The sequence below is a fragment of the Corvus brachyrhynchos genome, unplaced genomic scaffold, assembly GCF_000691975.1.
Source record: "Corvus brachyrhynchos isolate BGI_N302 unplaced genomic scaffold, ASM69197v1 scaffold31, whole genome shotgun sequence".
NCBI classification, from domain to species: Eukaryota; Metazoa; Chordata; class Aves; order Passeriformes; family Corvidae; genus Corvus; species Corvus brachyrhynchos.
Genome location: NW_008236196.1, coordinates 2,905,880 through 2,910,776, shown reverse-complemented (window position 1 = coordinate 2,910,776; position 4,897 = coordinate 2,905,880).

Here is a 4,897-nt window from a genome sequence, read left to right as displayed (position 1 = left end):
CTGCTGAACTTTGCTGAATTCTTGTACAAAATGTGTTTCATTCTAACAAAATCCACCGGAAATGTATTCTAAGGTAAGAGTTATTTTTCCTCATAAACACCCTCAATAGCTTAAACTAAATCTTCTTGAAATGAAAAGTAAAACTCCTGTGAAGTTGGAAAACTTACTTCCTTAAATCGCCAGAACGGCTGTAAACTGGCAAGGGAGGGACTGCAGTATTTACACAGTTTGCATACTCTACTCTAGAAAGGAAAAAATCAAAATTTCTTTAGGGGACTGAAAAATAAAAATAATTAGAGCTTTTATCAAAGTGGAATTTTGATCATCTGCAAAGCCTAGAAACTACTGTAAATGTTCAAGCTATTGAATGTTGAAGTAGGCATTACCCTTTCCTGAAAACTGTTGTGCTGCATGTGATCCCTTTTGATATGGCACAAGAGGGATTCAGGTAATCCCTAGATGTGTCACTCAAATTTTTTCATGCAGAAAACATTTGCAATTGTGGTAGTCCTTAGGAAAAGGTAGAAAAGATTGATGCAGTGTAAGATATTTTAGTATTTAGTAGATATACTGGGTTATTGCTGTTTGTTTTCCAGTTAATTTGCAGCACTCTACTTTCCTTCTGTAAAGTATTTAATTATCCTTATGTAATGAAAGTTAGAAGCTGAAAAACCTGAAGCAGTTACATAAATGCTTAAACCCATCAACCAAATTTATCAGGCATTCTAGAATTTACAAATTCAAATACAAATTCTTGAAATGTTATAGAAATCAAAATAAGGGCACTTTAGGGATCTTTTTTTAAAGATGTTTAATATGCTCCATGCTTTGGAATAGAAGTAGAATTTACAAGGGGTTGATTTTGTACCAGGAACGTGCTTCTACATTTCTTGTAAAATTTCATCCAGAACTGACCATGTTGTAGTTCTAATTCATACAGTTTGCTCATTATGTACTTCTTAGAGCTCACATGAAATTCCAAGAAACTATATAGGTAAAGAATACCCCACTATCACATACTAAAGAGTTTTCCTAGGATTCTTCTGTCTGTATTTCTTCTGTGGGGTTGGGAACCAGAACAAGAAAAGATTCTCTCTTCTGTGAATCTCTGTCTTAACAGCAAGGCATAAAAGACAGAAGAGTCCATTCAAAAAGGAAAGGAAGTTTAGAAATGGAATATTATCTCTGATCGTGGGAACTGCAAAGTGGGAGTTAATTAGAACTGGCTTTCTAGGAATGAAGGCAGTCATGGAGTTTTCACCAGAAGAGAAGAGAGTTTGCTTTTAGAGAAGACTGAGGCTTGTCTTTCTGCAATTCAGAACATACTGTTTTGGGGCTATCCCGTAAGTGCCACATCCCTACAGTCAAAGTATTGATCAAACATAAGTTCCTTCTGCTGGTTCAATGGATACTTCTTCAAGAGCTTTCCCTGTAACTCTGACTTTAGGCAAATGCCTGGCTAGCACCACCACAAAATCATTAAACTAATCTCAGTATTACATAGAATCATAGAACTTCTAGTTGGAAGGGATCCATGCGGCTCATCAAGTCCAAATCCCCGCTCCTTGCAGGACTACCTAAAAGTAAACAGTATGGCTAAGAGTGTTGTCCAGCTGCACCTTGAACTCTGGCAGGCTTGATATTGTCACCACTTCCCTGGGAAGCCTGGTGATTCTCACTCTGTCTCACTCTCACAGGCAGGGTGAGACACTTTCCTAATGTCCAATCTGAATTTACCCTGATGCAGCTTCATTCCATTTCTTTGTGTCCTAATGCTGGTCACCAGAGAGAGGAGATCAGCACTTCCTCCTTTGCTGCCTGCCTTGAGGATGTGTCTTAACTAAAGCATGCTAGCAGTCTTTATCCAGTCTGTTAATGACAAGTCTGTAATGGCCCCAGTCTGAGCATGGCAAACAAAGGGGATGGACTAGCCTGAAGAGGATTGAGCAACATTATGGAGCCTGAACTCAGGTAGCTGAATTCAGAGCAAAAGGGACTTAGAGTGAACAGAGAGGCTGGGGAAAATAGTTTAGCATTTAGCTGTGTGCCTGCAATGTAAAGGCCTCCCTAAGTGGAGTTTCTTTATTCAAATTAAACTGTAATTAAACTTTTCCAGTCTGCTGTGAGGGACTTGCAATTCAAGATGCGAATGTCACTATTTACATTTGATTTTGAAATATCCTTCAACACTCTTCTAATACACTTTAGCTTTATCATCTCAAAAGAACTAAATTCTGTGAAAATTTTATATTTACTTTTCTCTACTAGTAATGTAGTGAAGGAAACCTTAATACTTATGAATATGTTAAGGGAATCCATTTTGAACAATTTTTTACAGAATATTTCTTTCAAAAACTAATTATTAATAATAATGAATATGCCTTCCAAAACTAATAAAACAATAAACCTATATAATTTCTTTTTGTAATACAAGCTGTAAAGCAGTTCAAAATGGAGAAAGAAAAGCATGCTAAAAAGTTAAAAATTACTCTTTGAACCCTCAACACTTACAGCCTGACATGCTGCTTATGAGCAAAGAGCCAGTCACTGTGAGCTGATATTCCTCCAGTGTTCTTCCAAATACATCTTTTAAGGAACTAAAGTAACTGGCTGGGAAAGGTATCTGATGTAGCTCATGTGAAAGAGCAGTGGGATGTGCCTCCAGATATTTTCACAAACAAAAGAAGAAACACTGGTATGGCTAGGGCCTGGCAGAGAGGAAGCTTACATTCAGGGTAAAATAATCCATGTACCAGTTAAAAAGTGAGGAAGATCTGGAGCATCCTCCATTACCTTCAGGCCAGATAATGCAGAAATGTCAAGACCTAATGCATAACTACTTGACCAGAGCTGCAGGATGCAGTCTCCTCACCTTGTGAACAGCTGCTCTACCCAGCCCTCTTATTTAGAGCCATCATTCACTACGTAGTTTTGAAACTCGAATATAAAAGTTTCAAAATTAATTTTTTAAGAAAGAAAAAGCTTGCCATTAATCCCCAGAGCACACTACAGGGGCCACAGTATCTCATACAAGCATATCCCATAGCCGCGTTCTGTCATGTCTTTATTTAGCCAGCCTAAGGAGGTTATCATCAAATAGCTGTTTGACCCGTGGTAGTTTGGAAGACCATCTAATGGCATTCAAAATATTCAGTAAAAAAGAACAACCAAACAAAGAATCCAATGCAAAAGAGTTTCTGCTAACAAATAAGAATTTTGTATGTTGCATATTTGAGGGAGGAGAGTAACCTAGGTTTGTAGAAGAAACCCTGAAAATATGACCCAGTTGCGCCTCACGGTTTTAGAGAAACAGAAAGCAGATACAAAAGATCACATTTACCAGTGATTTTGGCATTTGGGGATATATCATGTTCCATCCTCTTTAAATTATTAAATTTGTCAATAATATTATGCAAGATTTTTTTTTTTCTGGATACCTTACAGACATAAGTTTCTTGCTTTTGTACTACTAATTAGGCCATCGACAGCAGTTTCAGGTGGTTTGTGGTTTCCCAGAGTATCTGTTTTAGGAGTGAGGAACAATACTGTTACTTCTCTAATTAATGGATTGGATTATCATTAGGGCTTGGAAACCAGCTGCAATATTTGTGGCTGCAGTACATAACTATAGCTTCTGTAGTTTTGTATAGTGGGATAGGAACATCTAATAGCTTGTTACAGAGCCTGCCTTAAAAGCTGAAACATTTGCCAGTCTTCTGCTTGGCGTTATTGACATTTGGTATCAGAGAGGAAAAATAACACACTGAAAAACAAACAGAAAGAGCACGAAAATAGAGAAGAAACCAGGCAGAAAAGCTTGGAAGTTAAGATATTGATAATAAACTTTTCTGGGACAGCAATAGTTTCATTTTCTTCCATGTTTCCATATCATTCAGTTCGTTCTGTTCAATAGGGCAGCGAAGGCAAGGCAAGGGAAAGCAAAAGAGGGGAAAGAAGGGAAGGCAAGAAAGCAGGTATTTGTTTGACTCTTCTGTACTTCTAGACATGTACAAAGAACAGAGTGGATTAATCAATAGCCCAGAGGATAGGAGTAGTAACTGCACTGTATGCTTGTCTCCCATGTATAGCAAAATAGGCCTATATACTGTAGTTCTGTCTACCTCTCTACCTATTCCCAGTGAGAAGCAGTAATAGTGATGGGCTCACAACTATGCATGGACTAAGAATTCTCCTTGACCTCCTGTACTTTGGAACAACATTCTACCTTGTGTCCACTTGGCCTCCCACAGAGGAGAGGGACAAAGAATAAAAGAAGAAAAAAAAAGGGATATAAAGGAAAGCAGCGGCAGCACATTTTTTTAGGCTGCAGGGCTTTTCTTCCTGCAAAAGGAAAGCAAATGGCTTTTTATTCCCATTGCTGCCTGTGGCACTTTTCCTCTCTGTGGATCCCATTAATTTTAACACACTGGTCTTACTGCGTGCATCCAAGTTCCTGTCTCATTTTTGGTGCCTTTTGCTGACCTGAAGACTCACAAGAGGAAATAGGACATAGCTTCACAGGACAACAGAAGGCAAAAGCTCAAAGTGAGAATTTTCTACAGAAATAATAGATTGTTGACAACCTTGCAAAGTAAGGCAATACTTTCCCCTTCCTCTCTTCATTCATTTTCATTTATTTTACAGTCAGAAAGGGGAAAAGTTTTTCTGCAGAAGTTAAGTGTACTAGTTTGAAAACAAGCCAGTGGGAGGCACCAAGTCAGAATAACAATTTAATGGGGACGTTAAAGAAAAGGAAAGAAAAAACTAAAAGAAAACACTGGTTCAAACTGACAGAGTCAAGATACAACCTGAGTCCCTGTTAGTCAGGGTGGTGGTAGCAGTCTGGTAGAATGGTGGCTGCAGTCCTCTGAAGCGGTGATCCTGTAGAAAAAAGGGT